Below are 20486 nucleotides of genomic sequence, written 5' to 3'. Positions count from 1 at the left end.
GCTATTGTATTTGGGGTTAGGAGGAGGAGGGGGTTACATTTTGTGTGTGTGTGTGTATGTATGCGCGAGGGTCTGTGTGCTTTCGAAAGGTGAGTGCAGATTGCAATAGTTGCTGCTCTGTTTTTGTTTGTCAAACAGGGCCCTTCTCTTGGGAGAGGGGCATGTGGCGGATCCCAGTCCAGGATTACATTAATCAAAGCATTATTTCCCCAGGGATGCGCAGCACAAATGATAGTAAATCCTAATAAAATTGGATCGCTGAGAAATTGAACGCTTAAAGTAATCTGCTCTGCCTGATAAAAACTTCAAATTTATAAGATATTATGCATCCCCACCCCCAAACACCTTAGGTATCATCACTATGTGTGTGTGTTATACATCTATCTGTAGGAGAGAAATCACTCCTCAGTTTAACAGGCCCATCACTATTGAATATATACGTATATGCAGATATGTGTGCTGTGTATGCACATGCATCGCACACACACACATACAGACTCATAAAGTAAGCTCAAATCTATATGCACATAACAATAATAACTATGGTCAATATTTTAAGGACTTTGCATATGCCACCTTTACTGTGGCAGGTGCGGTACAAGGCTGGGACGAGGCTGTACACAGTTGTGTACCAGTGTTGTAATCTTGCCTGGGGACCCTATTTTCTCTTGCTTTTTACGGACACTCACCACAGGCCTCCATGACAGCACCTGTGATCTCAGTCCCACTAAAAGCAGTTTTCCTTTTTAATGCTGGGACCACGGGGGTGGTAGGGAAATGAAAAAGAAATACATGGACAGCAGCATTCGAAGCTGAGTTTAGAGAGCCTTTGAGGGGATGAGCTTCAGAAGAAGACTGCTTTGCACTGGGTTGGCATAGCTGAAAGAAGGGAAGGTGTTCCCGGGCCAGTTATTTTGCCTCGGCCATGCAGCCCCTCCACGCAGGGCCAGGCCACCACCTCCCCGCCCCTTGGCGAGGGCCGGCAAAGGCTGGGGTAGCTGCTGGCCTCTCGCTAGCTCCAGACCCTCAGTCTCAGATACTTCCTCTCTGCAGAAGGAAAGTTTGTTTATAGTTGCAGCTGTAGGACATGACAGTAGGCTCAAAGAGACTCACTGTCCAGCAGGAAAGAAAAAAAAAATTGCTTTTTCCCCCCTCCTCCCCATAAAAGACCGCTGCGCTTCCAAATGTGAAAGGGGCAGAAGGCATTTCCACTCACCCAGCTGAAACTCTTTGAAAGGCTGCGAGTTTCCCCCGCAGTTATAAATGCCGATCATTCCTCTTACCCTTGCCCTCCCGGGAGTCTGTCCGGCCGTGGGACCCCGTTCCCCCCGCGGGAGCCGGCCCTGCCGAGGGCCCCCACTCGTGACCGGTCCTGCCGCAGACTCGTCCCGTACCCTTCTCCCTGACCCTTTCTTTTCTGGCATCACTAGGCAGACCAAAGGAGGCTTATCCGTTCCCCTGGCGCGGGGTTCTCCTGCCCCGTCCCGGCCCTGGGGGCTGGAGGGGATACACACACCCCCCCTGCCCTGCCGGTAGCTGCCCCCCCCTCCGCGTGCGGGCAGGAAGGCGGCGGGGGGGTGGGGTGGGGGAGCTGAGCCCTCTCCCAGCCCCGAAATGACGCAGCCCCTGCTCCAGCATCGTCTCCCGTTTGGGCTGGCTCCATTTCAGGAGCTCCTTCTCCCCCCACCCCCTTCTTCCCAGCCTTCCTCCTTCCTCCTCCTCCTCGCCTCACCGTCACTCTCAAACCCCCCCCCCCCCCCCCCCCCCCCCCCGCCGCCCGCTCCCCCCCGCCGCCCCAAACTCCTTCCTCAGGACCGTGGGATGCTGGTGAGCTCTGGTGAGAGTTGCCGGTCTCCATTTCCAAGCGGGGAGCCGCCGGGAGCGGTGAGGCAGCTGGGGGGGCGGGGGGTGCTGTGCGCGCCGGGGGGGGGCATTGAGGGGGGTGGCAGAGAGGCGATGAATGAAGGTGGGGGGAGAGGGGGCGGCCCCGCACCCGCGCCCCCCCCCCCCCCCCCCCATCTGGAGCACCCCTCCGCTCCCGAGAAGAGGCAGCCCCCGCTCCCCGCCTGCCCCCCTGCCCTCCGCCGCCACGGCGCAGCGCCGGCTCCGCACCGCTCCGCGCCCCTCCGCGGGCAGCGCTGCCCCGTGCCCCCAGACGGGGCTCCCGCCGTGCCCCGCACGACTCCCCTCGCCCTCCCCCACGCGTGTGCGGAGCGGGCGGGCAGGGACCCACTCACCCCGCCACTGACGATGCCTCTTTCCCTCTACCCCTCACCCTTCCCCCCCCCCCCCAAAAAAAAAAAAAACAACCCAACCACCCACCACCCCCAAAAACCCCATTCATTTGCATATCGTTTGGTACCCTCGCTCCGTATTTCCCCCCCCCAGCCCCGGCCCGCGTTCTTTTTACCCCCTCCCAGACCGACGCTTCTCCCCCTCTTCCCCGCATCCCGGGTGCAACCGGATGACAAAAATCAAAGCTGGTTCCAATTTACCCCAGTTGTCTTCCTTTGAACACTCATAAGGTAGGTATGGGGGGGTGCTGCGCTCCCACTCCCCGGGTGTTCAGCAAGGTGCCTTCCCCTGAACCCCCCCTCCCCGCCCCGCTTTCTTTTCCTTAATTGGCTCTATCTTGATGTGCACTTGTTTTGTTTAGCTTATTTTACTATTGCGGACGAGATAGGCAGAAAAAGGAGCGTTTGACTTGGTATGTCTCTCTGATTTCCCCCCCTCCCCTCTCGAGGTTAATTTGCATTTGAGGTCTAATTCATATTTCAAAAACCTGGCGTTCGAGGACCGTATAAGAACCGGGCATTCATTTCTGTTTCTGAGGAGGAGACTCTCCTGAATTTGTTCTTCTCCGTATAATTTCATTGTGTTCACAAGTGACAGGGATTTGCATCAGTTATTTTGCGATTTTTTTTTTTTTTTCCTGAAGAGTTGGATCAAATGTAAAGACACCCCCCCCTTTTTTATTTTTTATTTTTTTAAATTGCCAAGGAAGCAAAACCCAGGCATTATAAAAGGAGCATACATTATTAACAATGTTGCAAACTTAAACTTTAAGGCACAGACTATGTATTCACATAAACGTATTAATCTGCATTCCTTGGAGTTGGATTTCTAGCTCCTGAACATCTGATTTTGATGACAGTCAAAGTCAACTATACAAATACTGAGGTATATTTATAGTTCCTTACATCTATTTACAGGTGATTTTACTGCTGTTTGCCACTCTTGCTCCAGCGGTTTGTAATTATTTCACTCCTGAAAGGCATTTCGTAGGATTAGATGCTGTTTTACTCATTAAAGATTCATTCATCCTGTCCGGGTATAACTTCCATACACATCTCTGGAAATAGTTATGTGGCCATGTGGACTTTATGGAAAGATTATAAAAGGTACATGGTCATATAAAAAGATTCTGTTTTATATCCACAGTTCTTTCAGTTCTTTGGATGTGATGAAGAATCCGTCTACGTTTAGGCCTTTATAGGTCCTTTAAGGACTTCCTTCACATATTATATTCGTATCTATAAAATGGATTTTATTTATATATATAACGATTATATGAATGGCATATGTTGCATAATATGCATATGAGGCATTTCAAGTATTTCTACATGCACACAAATTTATTTTTCACAAATGTATATGTGTGCGTACGTGCATGTTTATACACGTGTGTGATGAAATACATGCTGGAAGGGAAAACTACCCAAAATAAAAAATGTTCATAAAGGAAAAGCTGTTAAGGTAGTTCATTGGGAGTTTGCATCTGGTGCCTTGCAAAAGTCACTTAAGTTACAGACTTTAATGTAAATATCTACATACACTCCCATCTCATCATAAAAATATTTGTGCATATATTTGTCCTTCTAGAACTAACTAAACAGGGCTATGAATTATGCCTAAAAAGATGCCACTGAGATAAAAAACTTATAAAATAGTAATGGAATATGGAATTTTATATAATGCCAACAACTTTAGCATGATTCTTGGCATAAGCAATTTAGTGCAATTTCATTTGTCTGAACCAGAATGATATTACAAAGTGAATTAATAGAACATTAGTACTGAAAAAAAGAAACACTTCTTCCTTTGAAATATGAAGTGCCACTAACTTGAGATGAAACCTGAAAGTCAGTGAATAATATATGGGAAATATTAATATTTTAAATGTATCATATTTAAAATTGCTGTGAACTTAAACAAGGTTTCATATCAAGAAAAAACAAGTAATTCATTTTAGGTGCCAATTTTATATGCAACGTTTTACAAATGAAGCAATTCACTAAAGAAGTGAAGTCAGGTATGTAAGCATATTTTGTTATTTTGCACATGAAATACGGTCATTATGGAATATGAATTTAATTTGGGAAATGATAAAAAAGAACATTTATTTTATTTTTCTACTGTGCTGCAAGGAAAACATTTTTAAGTAGCTGATTAATGAGATGAAATGAACTGATACGGCCCATAATACCTGCATGGGCTTTTATACCTCGTGAAACCGTACCACAACGGGACCTTTATAAAAAGTATGAAGTCAGGTAATGCAATCATATTTTAAATGCAGAATGGGAGTTGATAACGATTCAGCTTGATGCTGTAAAAAGCGAGCCCTCTGGCATTTGGCATTACATTATTTAAGAATTACTCCTGCAAGGAAAGTTAGTAGAAAGATTGTAGCAGGGTTGAATCCCAGCACTAAAGCTCAGGGGCAAATCGTGGTGCTACCACTTGCCTTGCTGCTGGTTTTACTAGGGAGAGAGTGTAGCCCTTGGTCCTCCTCTCCTTAGGACAAGGTCTATTGACTCCAGTGTTTCACTGCCCGGCTCCAGCAGGCAGTGACAGCTCAGCCTCTGGAAACCAAACCTTGTTCTCCTTAAGATGGGCCAAATCCTGCTTGTCCCATTCATTGAAGCCACCTGGAGTTTTGTCTCATTGGAATGAGCAGGATCTGGCCCTCAGTCCACTCCCTGGTGTCTCCAGTGGATGATAATATCACTGGAGGGATTATTTTTTGCATTTTTTTGATGTGGATGGAGTTAGGTCTGAGGGCTGCGTTGACCTTGACCTTCCATCTAAGCCATTTAAGGGTTAGATCCTACCCATTTTGGCTCTGGTGAACTAGGCCAGCAATAATTGCAGTTGCTACGTATGATACATAGGTTACGTGTGACTGGACATTTTGAACAGTTGGGCAAAAAATGTGTCTTTGCACTGATGGAAAGGGCTGGATGCCTATGAGCTTAGTGAAAAGGGCAGTTGCATGTTCTTGGGAAGACTCAGGTTGTCATGAGAACTGTATGCACTTAGGAACTGCCTTGGCGGAGGACAGCAAAAGTCTGGTTAGTCCATAACCTGGGTCCCACCAGAAGCCAGTCACAGGTGCCACACAAGAAGGCAGGTTGTTGGTGGTGGGAAGGGGACACGCTTGTCACCTGCCACACAGCAGATCTCTTCCTGGCCACTTCTGCCCAAAGCCCTGGGACATTTGCTATGCTTCCCCCAGTTATCTCCCATTAATTTCAGTAGCTTACGGTTTTGTCACAAATACCTAGTGTCCTTCTGAAACTCACTACAGATATTTTAAATTCAGAATAACTGTGATGGGGAAAAAAACCCCACGCTTTTCCTTTTTAAACTGTTTTACCATTTTATCACAATTTGTTTAAATATACATTTCTCTGCTGTGAAATAACATTTCTTTCCACGTTTATACCCATATGCACAATGCTAACTCATAGCAGAAACAACATTTTAAAACACTGTGTCATGCTTATAGGATAATTATTAATCTTGTCAGAATAAAAAGCATACTAAAAGTACTCCATACAAAGGTTTGTGCCTTAACGTTTTTGAAAGTTTTTTTTTTAAGTAATCAGAGATGTCATAACAGAGGGAGAAACTATACGATATATAGCACGTAGTAAAAGTAGATGACTCCTACAGGACTATTTAGAAATATACAAAGATTATTTTTTCTCCTTTTGGTTAGCAGACTACTTGATGAAAAGGTATGTTTTTATTTTTATTCCTGCTTGTGTCTTACAGTTCTATGAAGACGATGTGAAACTACAAATTCCAAATTTTAGTAGCTATAAATGATATAAAAATAAGGAAGAGAAATGTTCATGATATGTATCTGGAGGGATAAATACACAATAATCATGCAATCTGATAGCAGAAGGAATAACTGTTTGACAATAAAACCAATGCTAAATACAAACGGAATAATATTGTTTTAGTGAGAAATACAGCAAATAAAATGATATGACATTGGAACTCTATGTTTAGATCTTTTCCAGTTGAATGTTCATTTTTAATGTTTTGTGACCACCAAGATACAGTTAGCAAACAAGTTAGTCAACACTTCTCTGTCTTGATTTTCATATCCCACATCTACAAATCCCAAAAAACCCCTGTTGCAACCCCACTTAAAGTTAGGAAGGTGGCTTTGTTGTTGTTGCTTGGGTTTTGCTTGAGATCTTATTTTGCGTACTCTGACTCGTGTGCTGAAATTGCTGGGGCGTGTGAGCAGTGCTTGTAGGGTCGTCTCCTTATTTTGTGCAGGATGGCCAGTTTTTCATACTGGGGGTTCATACAGGCACAGGAAAGGGGTACGGCAGGAAAGTACCCCTCTTCAAGGGCATTGGGCATTTACACCTTCATTTATGAGAACCATGAAAACTCAGTAATTTTTTTTAAAAAAGCGCCCACTTTTCTGTAGAAAGTCACATGTAGACGTAGAAATCTGACTTCTGGTATCTCTGGCTGAAAAAAAAGAAGGGTAAAATGCTATAGCTGGAAATTTCTAGTTTTATCTTTGTATCGGTTTAACATCAGCCCTACAGATAGAAAACACAAACCTACCTTTCCCCATGTGATAACGCTTTGCGTTGCCTTTTCCTTCAGAGAGATAGGAGAAATGATTAAACCAATACTGCCCTGAAAAAAGGAGACATCACTAATAGAAGTGATTGTTCATTACTCAATTAAGAAAATAAGTCTGAAACCTGAATAGGGTGAATTATTTTAAATGCTGATATTCTGACTTTCTGAAATTAGGATCTTAGTACTGAACTCTTCCAGGTATTTCTTAACGACTGTTCGGAAAGAATAAGGTACAAATATTAAAGACCTGTTAGAGGGACAGCTTTCTGCGCCATGACATGCTGAGACATAAGGAAAACATAGCAAATGCTTTGAGAAGCAGCCAGTGTCTGGGGAGAGGAGATTGTGTCGCAGACACCTGTGTGCCAGTGAACCCCATAGCAGGTTGCATGCACCTGGGGTTATGGGCTCCTCTTCAGAGGAGGAGAAGCAGGAGAACCAAAAGCCATGACTGATTACCAGTGAAAGTCCCCTCAATGCAGCAGCATCAAGTTTTGGGACCAATTTTGGCTGAATGGTGTCAAGCTGAAAATGAGAAAGGGGCCCAGTCCAAAACTCTGTGCAACCCTGACACCCATACTCGGGGAATAATTTCTTTGTCTGCAAGTGGTGGGTGAAGCCATGACCCTCCTCCCAGCACAACCGGAGACAAGTCAGCACTACGACCCCTGGGCAGGAGCCGAGGTCCCCGGCGTGGGAGTGGTGCCCCTCTTTGTTGTGCCTAGCACATAAGGATGGGGCTCCCCTCTGCATCCTGGCCCCTACTTCACTCTTTGGTTTCATCTCTAACCACGCTGCTAGGTTTTTGTTTTATTTTAAATCCTGGATTCGCCTAGAAATGATTGGGCTGTGCTCAGCACCGGCTGTCTTGATAGGTTCGAAAATCCTGGGAAACCTCAATACTGGCATTTTATAAACACAGTAAGCAAAGCACACTGGAATATTAATGGATGAAACACATTTTAAAGGGGCACCATCACTTTGTAATTTTGCCTGTTAAAATATATCAGCTAGGGGCAGTTTGGGAGAGTTGCAGCAAAGCCACAAGTGTTCTTCACAATTTAAAGCTTCTGCATTTTAATTTTTTTTTTTTTTTTCCCACCGTAAAAGCTCCCTAGAGACAATGGGGGCTGTGACACTGAGGAACAGGTTATCCTGACTGTGTAGGGAGCACCATAAAAACCACAAAATGGACACATGGAATAAAATACCCTCACACACCCCCACCCTCTTTCCCAGTTTCTCTAATTTCTGGTGCTTATGGTAGTTTTGTTACATCAGCAGTGTGTTAAAAGGAAAAAAAAAAACCATAAATAGAAATATGGTCCCTAAACTGACAGAGGCTCTTTAAATTTGCTTGAAGAACCATCTCACAAAAAAAAAAAAAAGGACAGAAAAAAAAGACATACTACACTGTTCTGGATATTATTTGTTTAAATGCAAATTTATGGAGCTGGCCACACACCAAAAATTGGAGAGTTTGGTACTGCAGTTGCTTTGGTGTATTTTTTCAGCATTGTAATGGGCTACAGGGAGACAAAGGAGAGTATGAATATATGGCAGTTGATATTTAGATTTGGGTGACATTTTTGCTTGTTGTAACTGTCATTTTTAAAAATCCATTTTCCTTCTATCATGCTATTGAATCGCAGCAGACATTGATATAGAAAAGCTGGAATTATTTAATAACCAAAATTAGGAGTGATTTTTGTACTATATTTCTCATTACCAACATCTCGACTGATGAGGAATCCTGAGGTTCAGGCTAAACTTGCCCATGAGGTAGAATGGGCTGTTAAAGAGTGCGATGATAGATGGACCTCTTCCTCACCCCTCCCAAACCAGTTTCTTTATAAGGCAGTGGAAAGCAAACCCTTTCAGAGAGCTTCGAAAAGCAAGCTCAAGCATGACACTACTATCACACCTTTCATGGTATTTTTTTTCAGGACTCTGCCCCCGATTTTAGTCCAAAGGAGCTGCTTTTGGGAATTGCGTGTCTGGCTCTGGTGTTTGCCTGCTGAGGAAGAGGTATGCCCTTTGTCCCTCACCTGCAGATGGCTTGGATGCTTTTACTTTTCCGAGGCGAGCACTTCCCAGTGGGCTGCATTCAGAAAGTGCTTTTCATAGCATTAGTACAGAACCAAGTTACAAAAGAATATTAATCTAATACATTCCAAAATTCAAATATGTGTGATTAATAAGCATTATTATCTATAAATAAGGCTCTAATGATACTTTGGCAGTGTTGTAAACACAAGAATCAGAAGCAATTATTGTCATTATTGTTCTGCAAGTACTTTCCATGAATACCAAATGGTTATTACTGTCCAGCTCCTTGGCACATAGAAATCCTGTAAAGAAACAGTTGTCAGTCAGTAAGGTCTGGCCAGTTGCTGTTAACTACGTTTGTCTAAAATACAGCGTACCTAAGGACAAAGCCTGCAAGTTATCGAAAGCAAGACAGTTATTGATTTAAAAAATTCTTTGTCTTTTGCACCCCCTCAAATGATGTTAAATAAAGCCTATGAGAAAGTTTTCACATCCTGTGAGATGAACCGTTTGTGTGATGGCTGTGATTAAAAATGGAAACGGATTCTCTGCCAAAAAAGCTGCCCTTCTTTGTGCGAAACCCACAAAGGTGAGAACGTTCCAGCTGAAAGGTGGTGTGAAAATAATGACAAAGTCCCCCCTCAGCTGTTATAGGTAACCCACGACTAGTGTTCAAGGAAGCAGGATGAAAGGGGCATTCATCCCTGTCATGTTTACCTCTTCTCAGTTTGTACGGGTCCCATAGACTCGAGTCACGCTGGTGGCCAGGTCCCACTCGCTGTGACACCCCCACTCGCCTTCCTTTGGCAGTCTCACCTCCCTCACCAAACCTCACCACTTTAGACGGCGCCAGCCAACAGCAGCATTTTGTGGTGGGTGTCATGTTGTTCTTCAGATGCCAGGGTGTCATCGCGAGCAGGAACAGTGTGGGTCTGACTCTCCGAATCTGCAGAAAGAAAAAGAAAAAAAAAAAAAAAACCCCAAACCCCAAACAGTAAGCTTTACTTTCCAAATGTGTTCAATTCTTCTTTCCTCTCCTTGATATTTGGGGCGTGCAGCACCCTATACCATGTGGTTTAACATTTTGTTCTCTATTTGTAGGTCAACATTTCCATGATTAAACTTCATCCTTTATTCAGCCTGTTCTGGCTAGGCTTTGCAGCACATGTGATATAAGCTGTTTTCACAGCTAGTAGGCCAAATCTTACTCTGGATAAGGGAGCCAAACATATGTGACTGAGTCAGACACTTAAATCAGCTCCCTGGTAAATGGGAGATAACTCCAGGTGCAGTGTTGAACACTGAGAACCAAAAAAGTGGGAAGGGTGGCCAGCGTTCCTCCGTGTGGGAAAGGAGACATCCTATGCACATAGACAGTGAAATCATAGCCCTGCCCAAATTTTGCTCTCCCACGTTTGCCTGAGGGTATGGAGCCCTCATCACCGAAGTAACTGGGAATCTTTTCATTGACTTTGGTGGGCTCAGGATCGGGTCAGCCTGGGGCAGGCTTGGCTGCAGCTGGACACAGGTCAGACTTGTGCAGGATGGGGACAAGGTGGGAGGAGGCAAGGCCCTTCCTGGAGACCCCACCTTGCACTTGCAGTGTGCACAAGGCGGTTGCTGGGGGGACACGGAGCACCCCGCCTACGGCACTGCATTTCGTTCACTCACCCTCTTTTCATCACCCTTACATATCTGGCTCATTTACTGACTGAGGCTGGTGACTCTTCTTTCGTCTGGTGACAGGTATCAATTGCTGTAACGCAGGGTTGGACTGGGCGATCTCTCCTCATAGATCAGTGGAACAATTCCTGGAAGTGCTGGCCACCTGGAGTGAGCATTACCCAACCCAGTACTCCTCGGTGCAGAGGTTTTGCGTTAAAGGACTCTTTCTGACCATGTGGCCAGCAGCCCTCCTTCTCCTGTCTTTCCTTGCCATTGCTTGGTAACTCTGGTAAGTACAGGGAAGCCTACAGGGCTCATTAAGTGCAAACAGAAGAACCAGATGAGCAGTCAGGTGTCATATATGATCCAGAGCCATTATGTCACTGCTGTGTGACATTCCTATTCTCACCAGGGCTGGATGGGTCCTGGCTGTTGGGCTGCTTAACAGCAAACACCAGGGCTGACTAGAGTGAGTAGCAAAGGAGACCTCCTGCAGCAAGTGCAGGGAGGACACATTTTCCTCAAATGGGCAAGGCTGTACCCCCCCATAATACTGCAGGACTGCATTTCATCTATTATTTGGTGCTGAACTGGAACAAGGGAGTTGGCAATGAATCATTTCCCTCAGGAATAAGCCCTTCCAGAGCTCCACTTGGGCTGACTCCCTCAGTTAAAGGAAATACTGGCAATGTAAAGAGCAGGACTTTCAGTGATTTTTGCTTTTATCTTTCTTTTTATGGCACCCATCCTTTAGCTTTTGTACATTTGCTTTGATTTTTTCAATAGATTTTTTTAATTTAGAAAAAAACATCTCCTGCCCAAAATTAAATCTGCTTGTGAGATTTTCAGTGGATAAACTCAAATAATGAATACTGTGGCTGTGAGCACTGTGTTACCCACTGTTTAGAAAGTCCTGTCCTGATAACACACATGGTGGCATGTGGGATCAAATGGATGAACTACTCTGAAGCTTTGAGGACCTGCCTCATGGTTGGACAAATTCCTGGGCATGCATGTGGGCATCTGATTGACTTCCCTGCCATTGCATTGGGAAGAAAAGCCTGCTGGCTACAAGAAGAAAGTTGCTGAGACCTTAATAGAGGGCAGGATCCTCCAGTGCTTGTCCTGTCGTTAGGGGATGCTGTCCTGAAGTGAGGCCCAGAAGTAGATGATGTGGTCTGGTGTGCCTGGGGGGCATGAAATAGTGCAAGGCAGAGGAAGGATGAATCGACACTCCTGAGAAACGACAGGGAGAGTACCACGATTCTGCCCTCACTGATGTGAAAGTTAATCAAGAATATGCTGGAATAAATCCATAAGTGCTTCAAAGACACATCGGTGTCAAATTAGTGGAAAGGAGAGGGGAATTCAGGCCAGTAAGATCTGCTGATAGGGTCAAGTGGCCTTCCTGTCCCTGGGTTTGCCTTTTGGAAACAAACTGCACTTTGGTTTCACTTTTAAAAGTGTCAGCCAAATTGTGATGCTTACAGAATGCAAGAGGAGAGGAAGAAGATGGGAAAATCCTGTTATCAGGGTACGAGAGGATCATACCACGGTACGATGATGTGAAGTTGAGGAAAAACAAATTAAGCTTTTTCTCTGCAGTTATTTAGACAAAGGAAGTTAAGTCACCATTTTCTTATACTTAAATAAGAGCCTCCCTCTTCCATGGTATAAAAGATCTCGTGATCACACAGGAATGAATTAAGACTGTGGTACCAGATGTAATTTCAAGTTAATGAAGAGACAATGTATTTTGTATTATCTTTTCTCATGTTTCTGATTGTCTTTTTTGGGGTTGATATTACTGTAAGTAAATACATTTGTCTTTTGTTTCATTTTCCCCTTGTGACCTATTTCATTTAATTAGAAGGAAATGTATAATAGGAAATGAGTAGCATCACACTGGGCTCCATCCAAAGCCTGTGAAATCATCAGGAATCTTTCCCGGGCTTTTCATAAGCACCGGATCCAGCCCAGCAGAAAAGAGGGGCTATTTCCACCTTATCTGGAAGAATGTGTGCTGCCAGCATAAAAATATTACTGTGCTCGGTTTAAGATCTGGCCCAGATACTAGGGAAGGATTTTGCTACTGCATATGCCTCTCTGTGCCACATGTTTCACATCTGCAGCAGCACGTCAAAGGATAAAGGTTCCTAAAACCTTAACTCTGAATATACATATAAAAAGAGGATACAAATTAAGGAAAAGATAAAAGATATTGATGGAAGTACAGGAGATGCTCTTTAACATGCATATTATTGACTCAATAGATTGTTACGGCTTCAGAGCTATTAGGGTCTGCTGTGTCAATGTGTACTTAGGGACTGTTTAATATGCAGATGGTTGACATGACAGACCGAAGCCATTACAGTCTATCATGTCAGGGGGATACATGAATACGCACTTTGCCAACACTGTAAAAAGTCCCTTTAAAATACAGTTGCTGTGCATACTTAGCTGCTTTTTAAAATAATTTAATAGGTTTGGTTCTTTGGATGCCCAGAGATTACAGCAACAAAATTTATTTCCAAATTAAGCCATTTTCCACAGGGTATATGCAGTCAGGAGGACAGGGTGTAATCTCAGATACACAGCTCCTATCGAATCTTGTAAAATTATCTATTGCACTTGTGCGTGTGTAGAAGAGATCAGAATCTATCTGTCGGCATGTGTCTTTTTGAAGAATATAGTTTTGTCTTTTTGAGGGGTAAGGGAGAATGTCGTCCCTTTTTTCATTCAAATAATCTTCAGTAGCAATTAAATAGCTTATGCTACCTAAGAGATCAGTTATTACAAGATAAGCAGCATGACAGTTTGGAAAAACTGAATAAGTCTTTGATTATTTACTAAGTTTTGATATCTGCTATTTGCCTGAAAATGCTAAAAAGTGAAGTATAAGATACAAACATGAAAGGCTCATTTGATCATCATAAGGAAAGGAATCAGTAGTTTTGCTTTTCTTTTCCTCAACAACTTTTTTTTTTTATTAAAATAGCAATGCCAAGTGTTGTGTTTAATAAGATATTTTTTTTCATTTGAATATCAAATGGAAAAATACAATTAAAATATTTCTGCTTTTACATTAGTCGTAGGCTACATTTCAACAATGCATATATCTAAGAAGCTCAGCATACACATTTGGTATATATTAGATGCTTCTAACAGATGCCCAGACCTCTTCCCCTGATTTTTAATGTTCTTTTTTATGGCAGCAATCCAGGGACATTTTAATTTGCAAGTCTGTGAACTTGGAAATAATACTTGTAGTGGGGCATTACATCTAGTCCATTCCCTCTAACTTTATTGTCATGTGTCACCTAGCTCTGATTTTAGCTGATTTTCTGGACTGAGACACACCATGCAACTCCAGTGCAAAATTCACATAGCAAAAGCACTCTGCCTTGCGAATAATAGTAACTGTGCAACATTATAAAGGCCTTTTCTCTTATCTGGGGGACAGCTGGGGGGCAAATCCTGCAAAGAAGTGTGTTTTCAGGCAAATGTGATGACTGATTTTCTGACGGCACCTTTTACCACCTGGTGCTAACAGGGAGACCATTGGGGCAGCTGGAATAGGGTGATGAGGGGTAGGGCAAGTGCCAGCAGATAGAAAGCATGGAGAGGATGTTTTCCACAGCCTGTCACACGTGTTCTTCAGAGTCTTCTTTGAGATTTCTGCAGTGACAGGAAAGCCAGGAAAAACTTGGGGGAAAAAAAGAGGTCCAGGAAAGCTCAGGAGGTGACTGCTTCTTACAGCTGAATAAATTTGCCCTGCGCTCCAGGAGGGGCCCCTAATGGGAAGATGCCTCTCCCTGCGCTGAGTTACCTCTGCAACGACGAACGACCAAGCAGCAGGAGCCTGAGCCGCAGGAAAAACGTATTGTAGCCTCAAACAACATCAGTGTCGTCGCGAAAGGTGTGCTTTGCGTTGTCGCTGGACCTGGGAAGGTGGGGGCATCTCTGTGGTTGCCTCTTGGCAACAGGTGGTGACCATGGCTATGGGAGCAGCAGCCTCCACACCCCTTCCCACGCCACCTCTGGCCATCCGGGATGGCGGGGGGATGGCGGGGGGGCGGGGGGGGGGGCGCACATTTGGCTGTCCAGGGCTCTGCCCTTCTCCTTCCCTGGGGCAGCCCTGGGAGCTCCATATCTCCCTCTCTGTGCACCCATGTGCAGGGAAACAGTAGCTGAAACAGGCATGTATGAGGGTGCGATGTGGAGCGCTACATTACCTGGTGCTAATCAATAAAGCGAAAATGTAGCTTTTTGACAGCACTTGTAATTTTGACTATTGCAATGGTGTGCCATTTCTTTGAATGCAGTACGCTTCTGTGCCCCATTAAAGCATGGCTGGCATCGCTTTCAACTATTCACAAATGCTGAGATGTTGAAAAATGTAACATTTACAAAAGATACATCTGGTGTATATTTACAAGGCTCAGGAATCATTTAAATAGTGCCTGTGCCATCACCATATTAGGAGAAAAGTTAGTCCCAGCCCCATATGTGAAGTCGGTAGTCAAATGTGTGCTGGTTGAAATTCCACTGATACGATATAGTATTTTTGGGTATTAAACACGAACATATCACACTGGGTGTAATACCCTAATGTGATAAGTATAGACTGGCCTAACACGTGTGATAATTGCCTATACGCACCTGTTTCAAGCTATGTGATCAGAAGAGGATTATGGGTTTTGAGGGACAAATGCTTAATTTTTTTATTAAAGAAGAATCTTTGGCTTCTCACTGTGAAAGGTCATCATATTTTTTCCAATTCTTGAATGAGAATTGTAAGACCTACCTAGGAATTGATGAAAAAGATGTTGAATGGCCTCCCCTGTATCACATAACATGTTGAGGACAAAAAAGTGTTTGTCTCCTCCTGCCAGTGCAATACCACTTAAGCTACATTTGAAAACTATTTTTTAATTAATGTGATGGGTCATATTTTCACCACTTTAAGGCAGGAAATTCAAGGTAAACCAGATACTCCCTTCCTCAGTCACACAAACATGAACTAAGCGTGTAGCATCAGAATTAATTTCAATCTCTAGGTTTGTAATTGAATCTAGCTCAATATGAACTTTTTTTTTTCTGCACAATCACATTGATATCTGGATGTTAGTGACATTATTTAAAGCAACAAATCAACCTATAGGACTGTGTTCAGCTATACTTTCTTTATGTCATTTGACAGTAAATGGAATAAAAAAATATTACTTTTCTCTAGGGGCAGATTTGTTAAAGGGTTTTCATCTTTTGTCAAGATATTTAATCTTGAAATGTTACAAAAAAAAGTGCACAGTTTGTACAAGTGCAGATTTCTGCATGCACAGTTTGCTTGATTGCTAATTTGGATGAACATGCTTAGACTTAACACAGGCAAATGAGAGAGGAAAGAATTTGTGTGTATATCCTTCTGAGTCAAGTGTGAGTCCCTGGGCTCTAAGGGAAGCAGGTATCCAGTTTTGGGGCTGAAGGCTGTCACTCTGGATCGCCCCATACATCAGTCTCTGTTCATGCATGCCAATGAGAACAAATCCTAACAATGAGCTGTGGAGTGATGCCAGCAGAAATGAATGTTTCTGAAAGCTTCGGGGTTTTGGAAAAAGCAGCTAAAGCTGATTCGGTGGCACTCGCCACCGCTGACTGACTGAAGGAGGGTGAGGTTTTGGCGAAAGCCTCCCATGTAATGGACAATTCTGAACACACCTTTGTTTTCCAACAGGCTCAGTAAAACTGATATGGGACTATAGAATCCAGCCAAAATACCCAACCATGTTATTTCCTCAGAGAGGTTCACTGCAGAACCACCTATCCAGATTTATTAGCGCTCCTAGTAATTATTATCATTAATTCCTGTTAGTCAGCCTGTCCCTCCATCATGGTAGTGATCATGTGCTGGGATGTCTACTGCTTATGACATCATACGCCTTTGGAAGTGGATGGTTGTTTAACTGATAGATTGTAAAGATGAGATGACCTATTGCCTTTTTGTGCTTTGATTTGCTTTAGTTGCCTGGACTCTCACAGCTCCTTAGTAGCTTCTCTGATCCATCATGTCAGGCTGGCAGCTGTGCCTCTGCACTCTGCCTGCCTGCCCACCCCAAGCCAGATTTCGATCTCAGATGCATGGCATACCTTCCTCCCTTGCTGTCCTCTCACCAGAGAGCTGATTTTGCCTGCACCTCTATTAAACGGCTTGATTTTAACAGGAACAACTGCTTTCTCCCGTGGGTCCTCTCAATCCAGGGCACTAGGTGTGCAAGGACAGAGGAGGGCACATTCCCAGATGTCCTTAGGTGTGTGCTATGCATCTGAGATCAGGCTCCTGCCTGACATCTGTGGGCTGGGCCTCCAACCCACCCCAGCGAATGGTCCTGCTCAGTACCGTGGCCATTTTCATTTGGAGATATTTCCCCCACGCTGTGTAACTTCTGCCTTTACTGTGGACTCCCTGCTTCTCTCAAGCTTAATTTCTCTGTGGCTTGCAGGCCCGCAAAGGACAGCGCTTCAAATGAATAAACTCCATTTTACATCGGTCCACCTGAAAAATTGTCCTTGGAGGTTTTCATCCCCTCCCCAATACTAGGAAAAAAGGATTGGAAAATGTTTGAAATTTTATAAGCAGATTCTCAAGAAGAAACAGGGTTTTTTTACTGCCAAGCTGTATAATATGTGTTTTTGAGAGGTCGTTAACTTCAACAGTATAGTCAAAAACAGTGTTACACCCCACACTGCATCCTTCGTTAAGCAATTAAGTTACTGATAGGCTTTTACATTTATTTACCTTGATGGAAAGATATGTTTACTCAACCTGAGTACAAATCAACATGAGGAGGTGGAAGTTCAGAGTAAATTTGACTAATGATGTTGTGTCTTCATCCTTAAAAGAAAGAAAAAAAGCCTCCCTGCTTTTGATGCTATTTTATCTTCATTGGAAGGGATCCGAAATGATCCCAACTGTCATGTGAGCACTCAGTTAGGCTTAGATCCTCTTTGATTGCAGCTGAACGTCTCTCTCTGTTGGTTTATACCTCCCCTTATATGAATACAGCGTACAGCACTTCAGGTTGTTTATTGAACAGCACTTTAACTCTTCCTCTGTGGATGCTCACATGATTATATCTTTAAGCAAAATGTGGGCTGAGGCCACCTTTGCCCAGGGAGATGTTAATGTGGCCGTGTTGTTGATGTGAAGGAAGAATTTCTTCTAAGTTTCAGAATAACTTCTGAAGTACAAACCTGACTGTTACAAGTCATATTTCTTTCACTAAACCTTAATTATCTCTCCTTTTCTTTCAGGCTCACTCTGTTCTTCAGTCTTGTTACGTGGATTTCTCTCCAAGTAATTCCTCAGCATCCCCTTGAATGGCATCTACTGCACGTGAGCATCCTCCACTCTCTCTAAGATACTTTTGTTGTTTTTCTTTTTTGAACATTTGTTTTTTTTTGAGATGACATTGATAGACGTGAGGCCTAAGTCTGGAGACGTTCTGTGGGTAGAGCTCACATTTATTTCAGTATGTTGAGCAGTTTTAGGATCTGATCCATACTGAAGACTAGCACGGCGTAATGAGGCCCGGGCATATAAAACAATATGTATTCTAACACAGCTCACTCAAAACAAATATGTTCCCTTCTCTTTGGCTGGTATAAACAAACAATCTCCATTGTGTTCGGCACAGCTCTGCTGCACCGCCGCACTCATGGCAGGAGCTTGACTTCCCAGTTCACAAAATAGCATCTCCATCCTGTGATATGTCTTCCCACTGCATGCCCAGACAACCCTGTGACTTAGGACACTGGTCCTAAAAGTTGTCATTAAGTCTGGTGTTAAGTCTTAAGTGCTTCGTGGGGAGAACATTTCTCGCTACAGATATATTTAAAGGGGGTCTCATTTCTGAGTCCTGTGCTCTTCAGTCAGACAAAACTGACTCTGGATTGCAGGACAGTTTTGGACAATAGGAAAGCAGAGAATCCATGTAATAGTTATCTCAAGATACTCTCATGCTGACCTGCAAAATCTTCTCCTCTGATATCTAAATTTCCTTGCAGTAAAAATCGGCAGCTGCATGAAAAATTCGTGATGGCTGGAGGTGGAAACATTAACAGGGGCTAGTTCAAAACTCACATGCAAGATTCATTGTCTGTGTGAAGTGCAGCGAGTTTGAACTCAGGTGTTCCTTCTGCGATTGAACTCAGACTTTTATGCTGTTCTGCAAAACCATTACCCTCTCCTGTAACTTGTGCTGGAAGCAGAGTGAGCTGTTTTGGCACTGAAATGATTTCATTGTTAGGTTAAGTGTTACACAGATGGCATTCTTAAATGTAAAATTCTTTTTATGATTCTTTCGATTTCATATTTATTTCATTAGATCATTATTTATGTTAAAGAGACACCATTAATATGAAACGTGCTCAGCTTGAAAGAAAATGTTGAGAGGATTTTCAGGTATCTGATCCTCAGTCCTTTAGTTTTTGTGTTTTGCATTTTCCTATTTAAAATGTTTTTTTGTGTCTCTAGGTGCTATGTGACAGATCCACACAGACAACAGAGGGGAAAGAGCCTCACTTAACTGATTAGAGGAGAGAAGCAGTGAAAGGGAATATGCACAAAGCGCTGCCAAGTTCACAGAGCAAAGGAAAAGATAAAAAATAGAATCATTTCACCAAGCTTTTTTTTTTTTTTATTTAGAGTAATGAGAGGTATTTCTTATAGTAGCAGCAGGGAAACAATTTTCAGACAAAAATGTGATTTCTTAATCAAGGGTCTCTAATTCAAAATATATTTATTTAATAAACAGTAATTATGATAGCTGCAACTACTCATTCATATCAATAATTCATTCAGAAGTAAACCATATCAACATATTAGCATTTATTTTTCCATTTAATAGGCTGTGATTTAAAATAAATGTAAATCGTCATAATCATTCGGCTCCATATGCTGGGAAAGGAAAAGTCACCTTAAACCAGATGCATATTGTGAAAAAAAAAAAAAGGGAAGACAAGTTGTTCTAAAGAAACAGCATATGGGGGCAGATATTAAGCTGGGGTAAAGATGCTCTGTTTTGTAGATGCTTTGTTACGTCAACGTAACGAGGCTGAGCTACACCAGATGAGGTTCTGGTCAGTAATTTTGAAGAACTGGATGTTTTACAGGGTTTTCCACTGAGTCATATACTGATTTCTTTCTTTAAGAAAAGACATAAATATAATTTCTTCCAGTTTTAATCTGGAAAAGACAATAAATGTGATCAAGAAATTTGAGGATTTTTATGTATGGAAACAATAGGCTGTATGACTGAGTGGGCTCTGCATGTTTATGTGCTTGTGTGTGTGGAGCTGTATTTATTTTTTCCTGTTGCTAGTTAGTTAGTCAAACCCTCTCCTAACTTGTATCCCTAACTACCCACCTTATTTTGTCAGGGGACAGCTCTTTTTGAGCTCCCTAACCCATCAGCTCTCCTGAAGCAAGCTCTGTTGAAAAATCTTTCTTTCTGTCCCCCGTCTGAGGTCCAGAGAGTGGCATTTGGAAGCTGCGGAGCATGGGTTGCTCTTGGTAGAAAAATCTCTTTTTATAGGGAAAAAGCAATGAAGGGTTCAAGCCCTGGTCAGCATCTGCTACTGCTGCTAGAGCATTTCAAACACTTGGTGCAGATCTTGTCTTGCAGCTTTATCTGTTGATTTTGCTTTCAATAGGTGAGGCTAGAGCCCGTGACGGGGAGCGGGGTGTCACCACACTGCCTGTTCTGCTTCCACATCCGAGCCAGCGCCGATGGCACACCCTTTGGGCCTCACCACAGCCATAGGGCCCTCTTGTCCTCTGATGAGCTCAGCAGAGCCTTTTTCCTCCCACAGAC

The 20486-nt window shown here is 43.3% G+C and overlaps 1 long non-coding RNA gene across 1 annotated transcript; it reads left to right on the top strand.

Moving 5' to 3' along the window:
* Positions 1-1780: 1780 nt before the first annotated feature.
* On the top strand, positions 1781-20438 carry LOC141972520 (uncharacterized). The gene is made up of 3 exons (XR_012635403.1): positions 1781-1884; positions 17926-18007; positions 20326-20438. It is a non-coding gene; the product is annotated as an uncharacterized LOC141972520 (long non-coding RNA).
* The last annotated feature ends 48 nt before the right edge of the window (positions 20439-20486 follow it).

The sequence above is a fragment of the Athene noctua genome, chromosome 1 (genome assembly GCF_965140245.1).
Source record: "Athene noctua chromosome 1, bAthNoc1.hap1.1, whole genome shotgun sequence".
Lineage (NCBI taxonomy): Eukaryota > Metazoa > Chordata > Aves > Strigiformes > Strigidae > Athene > Athene noctua.
Note: the sequence above shows the minus strand (reverse complement) of the source record. Positions and strands in the feature narration are given on the sequence as shown.